The sequence below is a fragment of the Rhamphochromis longiceps genome, linkage group LG9 (genome assembly GCF_057381845.1).
Source record: "Rhamphochromis longiceps isolate RC_006_pf linkage group LG9, R_longiceps_female_GT1.1, whole genome shotgun sequence".
Taxonomy (NCBI): domain Eukaryota; kingdom Metazoa; phylum Chordata; class Actinopteri; order Cichliformes; family Cichlidae; genus Rhamphochromis; species Rhamphochromis longiceps.
The window spans coordinates 30440629-30460439 of NC_140565.1; the positions used below are offsets into that span (position 1 = coordinate 30440629).

General features: G+C 41.8%; 1 protein-coding gene across 4 annotated transcripts in view; it reads right to left on the minus strand.

Annotated features, from left to right (window-relative positions):
• rnf152 (ring finger protein 152) overlaps positions 1 to 18208 on the minus strand; it is a 62492-nt gene extending 44284 nt beyond the window's left edge. Inside the window, exons 1-2 of one of the 4 annotated variants that reach the window (XR_014913386.1) lie at positions 17746 to 18208; positions 759 to 854 (exon numbers count right to left, since the gene is read on the minus strand). The gene's annotated coding sequence lies outside the window, so the exon portion shown is untranslated. The remainder of the gene's footprint in view (positions 1 to 758; positions 855 to 17745) is intronic. The other 3 variants (XR_014913385.1, XM_085419205.1, XM_085419203.1) reach the window with 3 other exon arrangements.
• Between the last annotated feature and the right edge of the window lie 1603 nt (positions 18209 to 19811).

Here is a 19811-nt window from a genome sequence, read left to right on the forward strand (position 1 = left end):
TGTCTCCTACTTTGTCTTACATCAGTTGCCTTTGTATTCATTATGCCCAATTTTACCCTTTCTTATGAAATAATCTGAATTAATGCCAAAAATCACTTTTAAACTGTGCCAACCACCTCTATATTTTTGAGTTAATCTATAGCATTTTGTCTATTAACATTTCTTAAGCCTTACATTGGTAAGCTTGCTGCAAAGAGAGTGAAACATTTAGCATACAGGCTTGACAACATGCCAACAAATCAACATTACAGCTTTTACAGAGCAGCAGGATACAAGAGTTTCTAAAGTTAGAAAGATCCGTGCATTTATGCATTCTGATGAACGAGGACATCGAGGGCAAAATCACTCAGGAGCTAACATTAAACAAGACTGTGAAGGTTACTTTCCTTCACGCTAGACAGGTGAGCTGTCACATGAAGTCACAGTTTATCAGCATCAGTCTTATCCTTTGTTACGGACCATCCTACTGATCATGACAGCTCTCGAGACACTTTTATTTTACTAAATTCAAACCTGGTTATTAAAGTCAAATATTTTGTAGGTTTAGTATGAATATTTTCTCAGCTTCACAGACACAGCAGATTATTACTCTGCAGGCTCGTCACCATGGCATTAACTTTGAAGTAACTTCCAAAATATGGTACCAGGTATCCTAGTAACAAGGAATGGTTCAAAGCTATGGAACCCAGGACCAAAGAGTTTGGCTGATGCCTCAAGCATAATTAAAAATCAAATGCACGCCCCTGCTGCTCATCTACCTTTTATGTGCCCTTCTTCTAAACTTTCCGTTATCACCAATCTTCTCTTCCTCCTCCCTTTGCACCATCAAGCTGCATGCCTTTTGGGGTTTTGTCCTACGTACAAAAAAGAAAGAGGAAAAAAAAAATAAACTCAATCACGGCAGGAGTGCGTTGTGACTCCTCTACCCTACAGACACAAAACAGCATGCAGCCATTTCCACAGAACGTCCCCCAAAAAGCTCCAAAAGGTTCAAAAGGAGAGGTCACCCTGAAAAAATAAAGCACATTTCCCGGGATAACAACAACATTAACAACTCACCTCCCGGGCCTCAGTTTGCCAGAACCTGGCACAGAATATGAAAAAAATTTTAAAAAAAAATAAAAATACACAGAACAACTGCAGAAGCCTAATTTTTAGCTTCTGTTATGGCTTTCTAATTCAGCCCCCCAGTCAAATAAGATGTGTGTGCAAAGAGATAAAGATAAAGAGAAAAAAATAAACCCTCTGTTTGTTTATTATTTATCTTTTTAGAGCATCTGTAACATCATTTAAGGCACCATATGCTGCTGCTGTTTATATTTCTTCTCTCATGATGCCTTCATGAAGAGCAGCTGTCACAGATTGTGTCACGTCCCCGTAATGAATAACGAAGGCATGCGCGAGGCGTCAAATCGAGGCAGACGGCCCCAGATGTTGGAATAAAAGAAAAGTGGGTCAGGTGTCTAGCTGATGCTGAGCACACGGCTGCGTGACGAGCGAGCCGAGGCTTCAGCCCAACCGGAGAACGGATGGTTGAAATCTGTCAAGCTTTAAATAAAAATGGAAAAACAGGTCACATGACAAGCAGTGGTTACACCTGAGCCGAGCAGGGCATAAACTCGCGAGTCCTTTGGTTGCAGTTCATTAAAAGGTCAAAAAGGTGAGGCGTAGAGTCACGTCGCCTGAACTGCCCAATGAACGACTCCCAGGGGCGTCTTGCCAGCTCTCGATACATCACTTGCTGCACAGTGGAGAGTTGTGCGCTCCAGATTTTTCACAGCTCAACAATGCTTCACAGCCTCATACGTCTCCAATACAAAACATCCATCAATCCTCCAACATCTGCCTCAGACATTGAAATCCCGACGCCATCTCATCATGCAAATCCCAGCATTCAGGACATACGTCTTTCACCGTAAATCGACCATTTACAGTCCAGCCCATCAATCATATCTGGATCATTTCACAAATCGCACAACACACCCTTGTTTTATTAAAGCTCCTCAATTCAGTCCATTAACAATTACCACCGCAAAGTGAGCTTTGCACACTTAAAAACTTAATTACGCATTTATTAACACCTTATTGACATCAGTTCAACCCTTGCGATGGTATCTTGCTTTTAGCCCTTCGCTCTTTTTTTAGCACTACAATGACTGCTCTGCAAAGAACATGTGGATACTTTGCATTTAAATGTAAAAGGGCAAAAAGGAGAAAACAACTACCAAAAAAAAAAAGAAGAAGTTCTGCATTTTTTGCTGCTGTTACTTTGAAATGCATGACATCTAGTTTGAATAAAATTCAACAGCGGTACACAAAACTCATGGGCTGGTATGTACCTCAATAATATAAAAAGAAGTGCAGAAAAATACTGTGTGGTATAATATTATGTGTGCTGGCTTTAAATCTTGCGTGAGACCACATACTGTACACCAGAGGTCTCAAACTCCAGTCCTCGAGGGCTGTGTCCTAAACATTTCCATGTGTCCTTGTTGCAACACACCTGAATAAAATTAATAGGTCATTAGTAAGACTATAGAACCTGACTGCATGCTTATGTGGCAACCCCTAACTGTACTCAAGTAAATTTAAGGGGGAGGAGTAGAGTTTGAGGCCCCAGCTGTACATAAAAGATGGATGTAGTGACATCACACATGGTGATGTCACCGTTAGCAGGCAAAGTTTCGCTGTGAAGCCTGAAACTGCCTCCATCGCTATCATTTGACCGAGAAACTGAGGAAAACTAGTAAATATTTGCTGAGTTGATCAAACTACAAGACCGAGTAGTCATATTACTATAGACGTCTTTTTGGAATATGAAGTTGCTTTTATATGGTTTTCACTAAAGTGACACTATTGACCTAAAAATAACTGAAGCTCGTGTTCAGAATTACAGACCATATTTTGAATCAGCCCTTGGATGTCTGATTATTATGCAAAGAATCCTTTTTGGCAGATCCCTAATAGTGTCTAATTAAAATGCATTTACAATAATCACCTAAAGCATTTAAACCTAAAGGTTTTGACATGGTTTGGGTTTTACTACAGCTCAGGCCTGTTAAGGCATGGGTGCGATGTCTCTGCTAATCTGCAACATGAATGCCAGCAGTTGATGCATTATAACCAAATAATCAGTAGGTAATAGGTCATTTGGGCCTGACCCCTTTGTCAAATCAGTGAGAAGAAGCCCAGCTTGACTGTTTCTCAGCTGATTAGCAACCCCGCCTACCAAAGTTTGTGACATGCAACGCCACCCACATTATATATAAATGAAGCATTCGCTGCATAATTCCTCAAATAAGCATCTCAAATGCTCACTAGCTCGCTACCTGGGTACACAGAGAAAGGGCAGCAGATATGAATATTTTACTCAGTTACTGCCTGACACTGTGGCTAAATCACTGTGGGAGACCAACTTATTAAAAAAAGCATGGCTGAGTAGGTGGACCTGCCACAGGAACTACAAGGGGGGTATTCAAATAGTGAACAAGCACTATAAAAATCACTTTCTGTGGTCACAATATGGCAGCTCCGTAGAAAAAGTCAGCCCAATCGTTAACTCGACAGTTTAGTCATCCAGCGCTTGCCTGATCAAGCCGTGTGGGTCAACGGACCACCATTACACGAACACAAGTGCCAAATTATCTCTTCGCTAATAATTATCTAAACAAAGTGGCTCTCCTTGGCTAACACAATAGAGAAAGCTGATGATGACTTGTTTAATTATGGGCACCCTGCACTTGTCTTAATGGATATATTGTTATCCATTTAACACTTGAGTCAACAACTCCACAATTCATTCTTAGTGACAGTAAGCTGCATTTGAATGCTTTACCTCTCACCATCTTTCTTTCCAACACGTTCTCACTCCCAAAGCGTAACATTTTACGCTAGGTGACAAATCGTCAACATATTTCGTTTTCGGGTACCCAACACGTTCCTAAATGACGACATCGGAAAAAGGAGAACACATGAGAACTGTTTGGACTCAATCTACACATGTTCGTTCATTTTCTTCAAATCGCTTTGGAAAACACTATTTTACATCATTTAACGTCTGGTTAATGTTAGGAATAAGGTTATGGTTATGGTTAGGGATAAGGTTACGGCTGGAACGCCACGGGACGTGACAAAACGTCGCTATGCTACGCCCCAGGAGTGAGAATGGGCTCTTCTTTCACTTTCATTTCCATTACAAAAGAATAAGCACAATGTTCATTGCTTTTCTGTTGTAGAAAAAATGTATTGATTTTTTTTTTTTTTAAAGCTTCTAGATGGATGGGTAATACAGCAGTATGATATCTAGTAAACCCTTTGTTCAAAGAATTCAATGTTGGTTTAAAAAGAAACATCATCAGAAAAAGGTCAAGTACAAGGCCCGGACTTACAATACGTGAAAAAGCAGACAAAGTCCAGGTTAAGATTTTTGCACAGTACTGTACCTTTCACACTCTTCACCTTACCAACAGGAACAACAGCACAAGTTATGGTCTCCAGCTCAGGTTTTTACAGGCTCAAATCTCAACAAGCGAGATTTAGATATCAGATACTTTGTACGCATATTTTTCCTTGCTAGAGTCCAAGACGGAAGTCTACACAACATTCGAGCTGATTAGATGTTGAAGTAGCGTCAGCACAACATTTGTTTTGGAGCCAATTTTCAGCAAAGACTAAATGTAAAGAACCGTCAGCCATCAAACTGCATTTCATACACTGAACTTAATGTTCACAATGGCACGCGCAGAATCCACAGATCCCATTCAGTCCATCTTCTGTCAGTGTCAGAGAGAAACCACAGCTGCACATCCAACTTTTCTTCTTCTCATCGGCTTAATGGATTGTGAAGGCAAGGTAAATGATTCTCCTTGACAACACATGATGCATTAGCCTGCACCATTCGTCACCGTTTACAATGCATCCCGCGAATGGAAATAACTGAATCCATCATTGGCAGAGACACCCACCAAACAACAAGAACACCAGGACAGAGTGTGATTGAATCAAATTGGATCCTTTTCAGGAATCCGTGGCCACAGGTACACAGCACTCCTCCAAAGGGAATAAAATTTAAAAAAAAAAAAAAGCATTAAATGGTGTCATTAAGGATGGATGTACGAGTCTCTATGCATGCATGCAAGTCATTTTTGATTACAGCAGCTAAACAAATCGACTGTCAGGCCGCGGGAAGGAGAAACACGGCGGTATCAGCTCACAAGCCTGGTGCAAGCAATCAAATCGTTGATATCAGGAAAGTAAAAACGATAACGGCATTAAAACATACTGATGTGTGCAATTCTCTGAAAGTGTCTCAATTTGTGGTGCTCTAACAATGTCACTTACTTCTCTCATCTTCCCTCTACTGCCACACACCAGCTCATCATTTCTCTCCTCTTTCCTTTTTCTTTTATGCCAAATTAAATTTACCCAAGCAGTGCACCATTCACCATCTCCTCATGCTATTCACTTTTTTTTTTTTTTTTTTTTTTTATAACTTGCAGATATGGAAACCTTCCCTCATTACACAAGGTCAACACTGGCACCCCACCGAGTGTCGGGAAGCTCTCAAAAAGAGCTTGAAATTGATTCATCACTGGCGGCTCTCTCAGAGGGGATGGTGTGATGAACTTTATGAGTAGAAACACACAGATGCAGAGTGATTGAGAGCTCGTCCTGAACAGTCAGAGGTAACGGCAAGAGATGAAAACATACAGTAATCTAATACTTAATCATTATATCAAGGTAATGTAGATCATAAAGTACTGCTGAAATCTCAAAAGGGACACTTCAAAATAAGAAATGAAGGAGGAAATGTTTTAATTTTTCTGTCAGAGAATAAAAGTAAAATCATAAAAAAGGTGCCAAATACGTTCAAAGCAATCAGTTAAGAGACTAAAAGAAAATTACCTGACACAAATGTTTGTTTAGTTGCAAATTAGGTCCATTAAAAACAGACAGTTAAAGGAATATTTAATGAGTGGGCTCTTAAAATCTTTCTATAACCTTAAAGTTCTCCCTAAACGCTTGTTTGGTACTCAGATCCACATTAAATGAAGCTAATTTGTGGCAGGGGTTTATTTCCCTCTTCTTGTTATGCAAATGTCTCCTGAAAACACTTAATCTTGTTCAGTTTTTTTAATAATAACACAAAAACACAAATGCTTTTTCAGTCATTACATTAATAACATGAAGATGCAGAATGTGCAGTGTGAAAAAGGTATTTACACAATAGCAACTCACACTTTCCAATGAAAACTCACATTCAGGGGGTAAAACATGGATTTCATCATTGTGCCTTTGTAATTTTAATAAAATGTCATAAAACTTCACTCTAGCAGGTTTACAGAGACAGGATGTGATGCACACATGCTCACAAGTGGGGAAGGAAGGCGACTGATGTATCAGAAGAATACAAACCGACTGCCGTCTCAACCTGTAGCTGATGGTCTCTTTTTTTTATCTACCAGATTGAGACACCTGTCAATACTTCCCAGACACGTCATATTTATTATAGTTAGGGAACTTAAAGTTAGTCAACATCATGTGGTTAGCAGTCATATGACTCCAGAATACTGAACAGGAAACCAGTTACTCAGCAAACTTTGTTTGTTGTACTTAAATGTTTGCATCATGGCTGCTGCTATGTGGGTTTTTGGGAGCTAGATGTGCCCATATTTGGACAAGAGGAGCGCCAAGTTATCAGCAAACGCAGCCAACCTGCATTTATCAACTTATAGTTGTAACACACAGAGACGCGGATTAGTAGGATATAAATAAAATACTAGAAATGTACTCGCTAAAACTGAACCACAAACTTACTGGATGTTCTCTACCTCACAGAAAATTATATTACAACTCTTACAAACACTCCATCAGCCAAACACACTGGTTGGCTACAGCTGCCCATGCCCTAAATCAAAGCATCAATCACATTCATTTTTAAGCTTTAACCACTTTTGTATAAATGGGAGTCTACTGGGATTGACTCCAGTGGCCACTAAAGGAACTACAGTTTTTTGCACTTACATAATGACTGCTTTTTTTTTTTGGGGGGGGGGGGGGGGGGGGGGGGCTTGGAGTTTGCAGACTAACTGCACCACACAGCAAACTATATTACTGGTTACATAATTGCAATAAAAACACTTCAAAAGATAGAATACGACAGACATGCTTGATATTCTTACAAACACAGCATCAAGTGGCCCAGATGTTGCACCTTGTCTGCAATAAAACCTTTGAATTAAAACTAAAAATACATGAAATGCAAAATTAGCAAAGTTAATACAGCCGAGAGGCGATGATAGTGAGGGAGAATAGTGGTGCAACGGATCACGGTTGATCCGTAATCCGATCCGATCAATCCGATCACAGCGGAGTGCGATATAATGAGCGGTATGTATTATTGTAGGGTCTACCTTACAATATAAAGCGCCTTGAGGTGACTGTTGTTGTGATTTGGCGCTTTATAAATAAAATTGAATTGAATTGAGTGGTAGATACAAAGCCCTATATTGTACCATTTTTTTTTTTTAAATAATTGCGTGGAATGAGTCTTGAGTTGAATGTTTTTAACAGGCAAAAAATACTTCAATAACTAAAAAAGTAAATGTTAAATTTTTGTGTTTTTTTTTTTGTTTTTTTTTTTGCTGATCCAAAAATTGATCCGATCCGTGACTTAAAACCGTGATCCGATCCAATCCATGAGACTTTTGACCCGTTGCACCGCTAAGGGAGAATATGCCAATAGTCATGCATCCACCAAATCAACAGCTTTGGGGCACAACCACAGAGCATCTCGTCCTTGCCAGGCACCCCATCATTTGGTAAGTTATCACAGAATCTGCAACGCTCCAACTTAACACTGCAGTCAGTCTGTCGCTCGCCCACACTGGCAAATCACAACTCAGCCCAGACACCGCCACCCCTCCCCCCGCCCTCACCCCTCACCATGCTGGTTCTTTGCAGCCCCCTGAGGCTAAACACAGTCATCTCTGTTAATACTGAATGTTAAACTGCTGCAGTAAAGTGCTGTATGGAAGAGAGCCAGCAGTCTCCCGGGCTGCTGTGTGAAATTATGTCCCCGACTTCAGGTAGCTCCGAAGTAAACAAAATGTCCTTTTCATGGCTCTCGCGTGTGTCTCAACAAGCGTTTCAGTGTTTCCTGCCACTTCCTGTTTTGGTTTGCTGGGCCCATGCTAGATCCAACCACTTCCTCCTCTCAGAGTTATCTTTACACAGAGAGAAACTCATGCTGCAGATAAGGATTGTGAAACTATTAACACAGAGGAGCAGCCAAAAATTGAAGCACAAGCCTTGATGTACTTCTCCTCAGAAACAAGTGAAAATAAAGCTTGCAGGTGAACAGTCTTCACTTCTATGAAAGGCAGAGCAGCAGAAAACAGGCAACTCAACACAGAGCTCAGGCAGCATAAAGGAAACAAAAGGAAAGAACTCAATCAATATGGTAAAACTCCTGACACAAATTACCCACCATCCCGTAAAGGCCGCCTTCTCCCAACAGATGGGAACCAATTAGCCACCTGACTCCCAGAAAACACTTGGGCAGCCGTGTGGAGCCAAGATGCAAATGAAGCAGAGGGAAAGGTGGAAGCGGACCTGCCAACGTCCTGGGAGAGGAGAAATTAATGGAGGAGACAGCGGAAGTGCGCTTTTGGAAAATGGAAAGAGAAAAAAGGAGAGAAATGATGTATGGAGGGAGCACAGAGAGCTGGACTGAAGATCCCCAGAGAGCTAACAGAAACAAGGGGGGAAAATATCTGGTTAAGGAGGATGTTTATTAATATTGCATTAGCATCAGGTTGATATATCAAATGCCTCAAATTTGACCTACCTGTCATATTTAACCAACTCAAAATGAATCTTTGCAAACTCCAACTGTGGCTCACCAATCAGTGTAGGTGCAGAAAAAAAATGCAAAGTAAGTTTGTGATTTATGAGTGTTAAAATTTACACGAGAAGGCAGGGCTGCATAACACTGTGAGCTATACAGGATCAAAGATCAGTTGATGTGCTCATGCCTTTGCTCATGGTTTGATGCGTAGGCAATTTGTTGAATTTTTGTGAATGCACACCTCTTCAACTGTTTGTTAAGGCAAATGTCTAATCAACCAATCATGTGGCAGCAATTCAATGCATGGTCAAAATAACCTGTTGAAGAGCAAATTGCGCAGCAGAATATGGAAAAAAAAAAAATGTGACTTTGAATGTTGCATGGTTTTTGGTCTGAGTTTTTTCAGAGTCTGCTGATGTACAGGGACGTTCACACAAAACCATCTCCAGAGTTTACAGAGACCGATTTGAAAAAGAGAAAATATCCAGTGAGTGACAGTTCACTGGATGAAAATACCTTACTCATGCTAGAGCTCTGAACATAACAGAAAGCAATGGTAACTCAAATAACACCTCATTATGACCACAGCCTGCAGAAGAGCATCTCTGAGTGCACCTCAAACCTTGAAGCAGATGGGCTACAGCAGCAGAAGACCACTCCTGTCAGCTAAGAAGAATCTGAGGCTGCTGTTCACACAAGTTCATCAAAGTTGGAGAATAGAAAATTGAAATAAACATTGCCTGGTGTGATGAGTCTTGATTTCTGCTCCGACATTCAGATGGTAGCTTCAGGATTTCATATAAACGACATGAAAACATGGATCCATCCTTCCTTGTATGAATGGTTCAGTCTGATCATGGAGGATATTCTCTAGGCACACTCTGGACTCCGCACAAGCTGAGCATCATGACATGATAATGAGTTCACTGTATGACAACCCTCACTTGACCTCCAGTGACCTCCACGGTCACTCATGACCTCAATCCAAAAGAGCATCTTTGGGATGTGGTGGAATGGGGATATCACATCACGGATGTGTAGCAACTGTGTGGCGCTATTCTATCAAATATGAATAAAGAACCTGCGAGGAATCTTTCAGTGAGCATTGGTAAATCTATGCCGTAAATAATTCTGAAGTCAAAAACCCAGCACCGGCAAGCTGTTACAAAAACCTTAACCTGCAGGGTTGAAAAATAATCTCCCCGTTTCAACTGACACTGAATGAACGTGCAACATTTTATGATGTTAAATATCAAACGTCTACCCAAGAGCAGAGAAAGAGACAAGCAGCTGGAATAAGATGCCAGGACGAGTTAAGCTCTCCAGAGGACAGTCTGAAAGCTGTGCATGTTTCTAAGGATCCTTGCCTCAGCAAACTTAAAGGCAGTGTTTACCTTCATTCCCTCTGACTGCTCGCAGAAGGCAGGCAGCTGCTGGATGAAGCCAAGTAAATATTTGTAAGTGTTGGTGATATAAGGCGACATATTCCCCCAGAGATTTAGTCGCACTGGTGCTGAAGTGTGCGACTCTGCATAACCTGGACTTCTAACAAGGACTGCATGGAAATGTAGGGCAGAGATGTTACATTGTTCCCTTGAAAGTCTGTTAAAATTGCTGTGATTTGTTACTAAAAAGAAAGTTGGCTTATAAGGGGGCTGCAACAAGGACCAGAAGAAGACAAATATAGATTAATTTCAACTGTGTGTGTGAAAAGCCACTCTGTGAGAAACAAGGGTGAAAATGCACAGCTGTAAATGAGCAAAGCAAGTCATCTTTAAGGCTTCCCTTTAGTCCAAACTAATATACGTAAAACCTGTCCATATACTTTTGACCATCTAGTATGACCACATAACCAGAGGAGAAAAAAAAACCATTCCATTTGCATTACTTCCTAAGATTTATGAGATTTTCACTCTGTGTGTTTATTTCTCACATACAAAGCACTATAAAATTTTGCACGTCTGGTTCCTTGAATTTTTTTTTCTAAAAAAAGATTAATTGCCAAGCCCCACAGGACCCAGGGCAGCCCACCCTACCCCACCGCAGAGGAAACTGTACCCACCCCAACATTCAATCGTCTCCCAGACTATACAAGACAACAGACACCCAGGTTAAGTTTATTCTCCACCTCTTCTATGTCTCTCCCCCACCTGCAGAGTGGACTCCTGCAAGGATGGAACAACCTCCCCGCCAGTTGAAGAGCCCCCCAGTTAGCCGGATGCACCAGAGGCCCCCTGCGCCAGGGCTGAGCCCCCGTGCACCCACCCGCCCACAACCTCGGTGACACACCGACGAGGACCGAAGCCCCCAAGGCCCAGCCAGAGCCCCAGCACGGAGGCGAAGCACCCCCGAACCCCAAACCCCCACACCTGCCCCGGATCCACTCAGGGGCAGCCAGGCCACCAGGCCAGTAACCTACGTCCACCAGTACAGACCATCCTCCAGCCCCGCTGCACGCAGCCACGAGGAGAACAACCTCTAAGAGCAACCAGAGCCACTAACCAGGTTATGAACACAACCCCCGGGTTAAGCCCTCCAGGGATAACGTCTCTAGGGGTCCTCCAGGCGCCCTAAGCCCGTCCCAACTCCACATCAACCACAGTAGCTAAGGCGGGACAAAACCACGACCCCCTACCCCCGCTAGGTGATGGAGCCGATCAAAGGAGCCCAGAGGGATTGATCTAATGTGGTGGCAGAGGCTATATCGAGACTAATGTGATCTATTAGATGGTTTCTATATTGGCTAGAATTAAGATTATTTTTATTTTTCCAGTTCATGAGGACTGTTTTCTTGGCGATGCATAGGGCCGTAAAAACCATGTGGACTGTATTAGTTTCTGTAGTGACCTCATCCAATTTTCCCAACAAGCACACTAAAGGGGAGGTTGGAATTTTACATTTCAGACACTTTGATAAGTCTTCACATATCTCGTGCCAAAACTTCTGCACTGGTGGACAGAACCAAAGAGCGTGGATGTAATTGTCTGGTGTATTGCCTTGACAGTGTGAGCAGTTGTTGGAAGATGTAAAGTCCATCTTGAACATCCGATGACCTGTATAGTGCACTCTATGTAGTGTTTTGTATTGTATTAATTGCAGACTGGGATTTTTAATCAATTTAAAGGTTTTTAAGCATACCTGAGACCAGAAGTTTTGGTCTAAGCTGACTGATAAATCTGCTTCCCACTTTGCAATAGGAAGGGATATTGATTCATCTAATTTAAAAAGTGTTCTGTATATTTTAGATAATAATTTGGGGGGTTTAAGAGTAAGAAAATGTACCGCACTTGGTGGTGTTTGTAATTCAACTTGACTGAGGTTAAATTTCTTTTTTACTATGGATTTAATTTGTTGATATTCTAAAAATCTTTTCTTGTTGATCCCATATTGTGCAACTAGTCTGTCAAATGGAATAAATTCGTTTCCCTCTAATATATGTTCTAAGTATTTAATTCCTTTACAACTCCATTCTGGGAAATTAATCATATTATTGTTTTGTAATATGTCAGGGTTATTCCAGATAGGTGTACGTTTGCATGGGATTAATGAAGACTCCGTTATTTTTAGAAACTCCCACCATGCTGTCAGAGAAAAGCTGATGTTGATGCTTTTAAAGCATTCATGTCTTTTGATGTTTGAGCTAATAAATGTGTTACGTTTCGGTGTTGTCAGTGTGTTGTTTTTGGCGTGACTGTTATGTGTTTCCTGTTTACTTTGAAAGTCTGTGTTATCTTAGTGTTTTCAGTTTACGTTTCCCTGTCTCGTCAGTTCTAATTTGCCCCAGCTGTGTTTCCCTCCTGTTGTCCATTTTCCTGATTGCTCCCTCTATGTATTTAAACCCTGTGTTTCAGTGTGTCATGGTCGCGATCTCCCCCGTGTTGTAAATAGTTTGGTGTTTTGTTGTAAATAAATAGTTTGTTGTAAATAGCTTTAAATAGATTTGTCGATACTTTCGTTTTGGGATTTTGGTGGTGAGCTTTAGTGGGGTTTTTTGTGTGTTTTTTTTCTTTATTTTTACTTTTTTCGTGTTGCACTCCGGTTGCCTAGGCCGGGGTGTAACATATGGGGGCTCGTCCGGGATTGCCTTCGCTGGGGGGTCCGGGGACCGCCCCAGCCTTTGTCGTCTGCTGGAGGGTCCGTGGGACCGCTCCAGCCTTCATCCGCCTTCGCTGGATGGTCCGTGGGACCGCTCCAGCCTTCGTCGTCTGCTGGAGGGTCGGTGGGGCCGCTCCAGCCGTCATCAGCTTCGTCTGCCTTCGCTTCAGCCGTCCGTCTCCGCTGGAGGGTCCGAGGGACCGCTCCAGCCTTCATCTGCCTTCGCTGGAGGGTCTGTGGGACCGCTCCAGCCTTCATCTGCCTTCGCTGGAGGGTCCGAGGGACCGCTCCAGCCTTTGTCGTCGCTGGAGGGTCCGTGGGACCGCTCCAGCCTTCATCTGCCTTCGCTGGAGGGTCTGTGGGACCGCTCCAGCCTTCATCCACCTTCGCTGGAGGGTCCGAGGGACCGCTCCAGCCTTCGTCGTCTGCTGGAGGGTCAGTGGGACCGCTCCAGCCTTCATCAGCTTCGTCTGCCTTCGCTGAGGGGAGGGTCCGTGGGACCGCCCCAGCCTTTGTCGTCGCTGGAGGGTCCGTGGGACCGCTCCAGCCTTCATCCGCCTTCGCTGGAGGGTCCGTGGGACTGCTCCAGCCTTCGTCGTCTGCTGGAGGGTCAGTGGGACCGCTCCAGCCTTCATCAGCTTCGTCTGCCTTCGCTGAGGGGAGGGTCCGTGGGACCGCCCCAGCCTTTGTCGTCGCTGGAGGGTCCGTGGGACCGCTCCAGCCTTCATCTGCCTTCGCTGGAGGGTCCGTGGGACTGCTCCAGCCTTCGTCGTCTGCTGGAGGGTCAGTGGGACCGCTCCAGCTTTCATCGGCTTCGTCTGTCTGGATCAAACTTTTCACTTGGTGTTAAATGTTTGATTTTTGGGTGGGGGGAACTGTTACGTTTCGGTGTTGTCAGTGTGTTGTTTTTGGCGTGACTGTTATGTGTTTCCTGTTTACTTTGAAAGTCTGTGTTATCTTAGTGTTTTCAGTTTACGTTTCCCTGTCTCGTCAGTTCTAATTTGCCCCAGCTGTGTTTCCCTCCTGTTGTCCATTTTCCTGATTGCTCCCTCTATGTATTTAAACCCTGTGTTTCAGTGTGTCATGGTCGCGATCTCCCCCGTGTTGTAAATAGTTTGGTGTTTTGTTGTAAATAAATAGTTTGTTGTAAATAGCTTTAAATAGATTTGTCGATACTTTCGTTTTGGGATTTTGGTGGTGAGCTTTAGTGGGGTTTTTTGTGTGTTTTTTTTCTTTATTTTTACTTTTTTCGTGTTGCACTCCGGTTGCCTAGGCCGGGGTGTAACAAATGGTAGGTCTGAAATCTCTAGATCATTGCATAGTGCCTGTTCAACATCTAGCCAGGGCTCATCTAAGAAGGTATGTTTTAACCATTCTGAGATTAACTGAAGCCTGTTGGCTAAGAAGTATTGGTGAAAATTAGGCAGATCTAATCCTCCCCTATCCTTGGTTCTTTGTAGCGTTTTTAAGCTGATACGCGGGGGTTTATCTTTCCAAAGGAATTTAGAAATATATGAATCCAGAGATCTGAACAAATCTTGTGATGGTTTGTTAGGGCTCATCAAAAATAAGTAATTTATTTTTGGCAAGATCATCATTTTTATAGTGGCGACCCTTCCCATGAGTGATATGGGTAACGATTTCCATCTAGTCAGATCGCCTTCTACTTTCTTTAGAAGTGGGATGTGGTTTAATTTAGTTAAGTCTGAAAGCTTAGGAGAAACATTAATACCTAAATATTTAATATTTCCAGATTGTAGTGGGGCAGAGGAAGAATTATGGAAGGAGCAGTTAATGGGAAGAACTGTAGATTTTGACCAGTTAATTGAATAATCTGAAACTCTTGAAAACCAGTTTATTAGAGTAATTACCTCAGAGAGGTTGGTTTGTGTGTTTTGCAGAAAAAGCAACACATCATCCGCATAGAGACTGATTTTATGTTCTATGTTCTTACATTTTATGCCCTTAATTGTTGTAGCCTGTCTAAATGCTGCTACTAGAGGTTCGATAAAAATTGCAAAAAGTGAAGGGGAGAGTGGTTCCTTGAATTAAGTGATACACCTAAACTGCAGCTCCAGACTTTTGTTCTTTTTGCCTAAAACAAAGACCGCAATGTCTCTGTGAAATACCTCAGCAGCTTTTAAATTACTGCAAGCCCAAATCTGTGAGAGGAGAACATGTACATTTTTTTGGTTTGTTTTTGTTTGGTTTGTTTGGCCAAGCTTGTCAAATCCATCACATTTCAAGTGCAGAGTACAATCAGATTTGTTTTGACTCTCACTGCCAAACTTTCTTTTCAGGCAGGTTGACGGGTTACCACAACTCTTCCCAGTAAACAAGCAACTTATGAATACATGTGGCTTTTGTTTGGAGGAACAACTTCTAATTAGATGGTGTTGACAAAGAAGAAACAAAACTGCAGCAATGTAAAGCTAGTTTGAGCCAATAGATGAAAACTGTGTAACTTGGGGAGATATTTTGTCTTTTAATAATATAAGTGTAAGGTTGTAGCAGGATGACTGCACTGAATGAACTCTTAAAGTTAAACATTTCTCATGTTGCACTCAGTCTGATATTCTGTCTTTTCTGTACCATGCCTACTTGCTTGCTCTGCAACATCTCCTGATGAGTCACCAACGCCGAACCCTGTTCATTTAAACAGCATTTAATAAACACTGTTAATTCATTTCAATTAATGTCATTAACATTAAATCCTGCCAGTTTGGCAGGTATAACCAGGCAAAAGGCCCTGGGCCTAGCTGCACCAACTGTTTAATAAGCCTGAATTAAGAGAACTTTTGCACACAAAATTAAACCACTCCAACTATTTACGTAAAAACTGCCAGGTAAAAATGTGCTTAACTGAATCAGTTAATGCTAGCTGTTATCTAATAAACATGAACCAACCCAACAATCTACCAAAACTACTGTTATTTCATTAATATTTAATCAAATTAGCATTAACTCAACAACCTAAAATTAGCTAACATGTGTATGTATATATATATATATATATATATATATATATATATATATATATATATATATATATATATATATATATATATATATATATATATATATATACACACACCCTGTATAGCAAACCACTGACAAAGCTAACATTTAAGTGCTAATATCTGATCTTTTAAGATAAAGCTAGTTCAAGTGGCTAACTTAGGTTAGCAACTTGCTATTATAGTAACTAATATGTAACTTGTTAGGAGCGAGCCAACTCAACAATCGGATAAATCTAATGCTAGCCTGCAAACATAAGACTTATTTAAAAGTGTGCTAACTCAACCAACTGACATGTGTCATAAGCTAATAGTGATAATAGTAAGCAACACTGCAAACAGACCTGGAGCACTGGTTAGTGGAGTCATGTTTTCAAAGCTTTTTTGCATTCATCCTAGCAATTTGAAACCAGATTGACGAGTGCAGGACAAGAAGCTACGCTCACTGACCTGTCAATGACAAAGTAACCCTCTTCTTAAGAATGCCTTCTGTTCTTCTGCTTTTTTACTCTAATTTGTGACCAAGAATTACAAAATAATCATCACATCATATTAAATAATACGTAAATCCCGTAAAGGAAAGTGGTTAGTCAGGCTCAAGAGGCCTGGGGCTGTTTTCCCATAGATTTCAACAATGGATTAGAAACCAGATGAGTCACACCCTGCTGGTTATTAGACAATGCAGATTCTTTTCACATCTTTTTTAAATTTAACTTTATATAAAAGGCTACAGTTAACTGTCAACCCTGTGGCCCTTTGAAATGGATCCTTCACTGCCTTACTATGGTGTTCAAACTTCTTGGTATTTTTCAAATAATTAAATTTAGCAGCCAAATTCTCACATTTGGAAGAGCTGACAGACTGTCGCCTGCTGAAAGTGTCTTTTTTTTGTTAAGAAAAGGGGGGGAGGACAGGTTATAAAGCAGTAAACGTTTAATTATTTGCGCAACAGGGAAATAAAACTGTGATAATAGTTCCAGATAATTAAGCTAAAGCCCAAAATTAGGTAGGAGCGCAAACATCCTAAACGCTGCATGAAGTCTGGCAGCTGAAAAAATAAATAAATAAATGACAATGTCATAGGGAAGATTAAGACTGGGTTAGATCAAAGTTTACATTTAGATTAGTGGTAATCACAGTGCACAGTTTCATGAAATGACCCTGTGTCTTCTTGCTGAAAAGGCACAACAAGCGCTGCGTAAAGCACAACATGGATGGCCTGTGGCACAGCTGGGGCGCTTCACTTACTGTAGGTTGTTAAAAACCATTTACAGAATAAAATTCAGGCAGTGTTTGAGGACATCAGCGTTTAAACATGAATTCTCGCAGTCTCAGTAAACACAGCGGGCAGATAAAGCTGAGCAGACCCAATTACCGAAGTGCATACTGGTAAGGGCAGTTTGATGAAGGCGCAGGGATCCTGATAACAACACAAAGGAAGTGCGATAAAGAAACAAAGAGGAAGGTAAATCCGCTCGTACAGGAACTTCTTGTGCTTTTGCAAAAGTGCACACTGCTAAAATACTCATTTTCCTAAAATAAGTACCTAAATAAAGTCACTATCATGCATTCCGTGTTGCGCGAATCTCCGAGCACAATGCGCACGCAAAAGTGAGCAGACAAAGCCAAACAACGGGGATGCTGCTCCTACCTTTGCACGACAAAACAAAGCAATCCTCTCTCTCATGATAACTTGTTTCTTCCGTGTTTCGAACCCCTTAGACCAGGCTTCACTCACCAAATCACCGTTTTAAGAGATAAGAGGAAGAGAGACACGGCGCTTACCTTTTGTTAGTTCCTCTGTCTGCCTGATGTATGACGGCGGATGTCTGCTCTCCACCGCTCCTCTGTAGATTTAAGCAGGGCACCAGCAGCAGCAGCAGAAGAGGTGGTTGCGAAATTGTTGGTACGCGCTTCGGCTTGTTTAGTGGGCGGCGTGGCTCTCCACTGTTTTCATCCCGTGTTTCCAACCAGCCCTCCCACTCCTTGCACTCACGCTGTACTCGCTCAGCCTCCTTCTCAAAGCGGATACGCCCTCTCACTGTCAGGGGAAGACAAAATAATGTGTATAAATAAATACATCACAGGCTGCAGGTATCAGAGTAAAACAGGCTGCGCTGCGATGTGATGCGGGTCCTGCTGCACTCCCGAGCTCCTCTGGGGCTCTAACTGCTCTGCAAAAGGCATGTGCGGTTTTAAAGTGGAAACAGATGCCCGGAGGAGGAGGGGTACAGTCTGTCCTTTTTGACAAGTGCCATTCAGAAAAGCTGGGGTATGTCTACACCCCACGCAACCACCCCCCAGCTCCTTTCATGCCTTATTATATTAATTAATCCGAACCCTAGATACACAAAAACCCACGATGTTTGACCCAGTTTCACCTCTGGTCTCCCATCCAGTCCAGACTTATTTGTGCCCCCTTTTAAGCCCTAACAACCCCCGTGGTTACCCAAGTTCCTTTAACTTGGTTGCCCTACTTTTTAAGTGGCCTCCATTTTACATTTTAAGTGCCTGCCCAGTATCGCCCATTCACGCAGTCATTAATTTCAAGCTAAATCTCCTCCTATATCCATTTCTTCCTAAAGGCTGTTCCCACGTGCATGCCATTTCCATGTATAGCTCCAGCAGGCGGCCTCCTCCAACAACAGGGAAGCTCAGGTCGTTGTCACGCCATATAAGGGCGGCTGTGAAATGTCATAAGTGAGTGAACCTCAACTATAAAAACACTGCCAGCTGTAGTGGCTGACATTCAACTACAAACTATGGATCTACCACCCACCTAAACACTAGGGCTGTTTTGACTGAGCATCCATGATCCCAGGGTTTTGTGGTTCAGATTCTTGTTTGCCATTATGATTTTTTTTTTATTCTTGATTCCTTTTCATGATAATTCTCTTCATGCACTGTAGGTTTTGGTCAAAGTGGTATTTTTAGTTCCCTCAGTGTTTCCCCGCCTGAATCAAATTGTCTGTGTGATCAGTATTTCTCTTTTACTTTCTTCCTGCTTCACTTTGAAAGTTTAGTTTCTTTCCATGTCCTGCTTTAGTTAAAAACACCAGTTCCAAAAAAGGAACAGTTTGCAAATATCATATTTTATTCACAAAATACAACATAGAGAACTTATTAAATGTTTAAACTAAGACATTAAAATATTAGCTTGTTTTGAATTTCATGGCGGTATCAGAACTCATGAATGTTGTAGCAGGGGAAGCAAAGGGTTGGAAATGTAAGTGATACTAAAATAAACAGCTGGAGGAATATTTTGCAACTAATTAGGTTAAATGGGAAGTGGTCAGTTACAGACGGAGTCTAAAAAGAGCATCTTTGAGAGGCAGAGTTTCTCAGAAGTAAAGATGGGCAGAGGTTTACAAAATCAGCAAAACTCCATCTACAAATTGTTGAATCAAGACTTTGAATATCATCCAGAGAGAATATGAAGAAATCTCTGTGTGTAAGGGACAAGGTGGAAAATCAATATTGGATGCTAACAAACACTGCCGTGTTCTCTGCGCCAAAGCCCATTTACGTCTAGCAGCTGTTCAAAATGACCTTCTGTTTTTCAGAAAACTGTACAATTGATATGTACAATTTTTTGAAAATGTATTTTCAGAAAAATTAATCAAATGTGTTTATGAGATTTGCAAATCATCGTATTTGTTTTTAATTACATTTTGTTTTAGTGTCTCCTTGCTTTGAGATTTAACTTCTCTGTCTGAATTTTTTCAACTCCTCACTGCAGGCATGCCATGTGCCTGCCTGCTTCAAGTCCTCCACCATAATCCCTGTCCCCAAGAAACCTAGGATCACTGGACTAAATGACTACAGACCCGTGGCTCTGACATCTGTGGTCA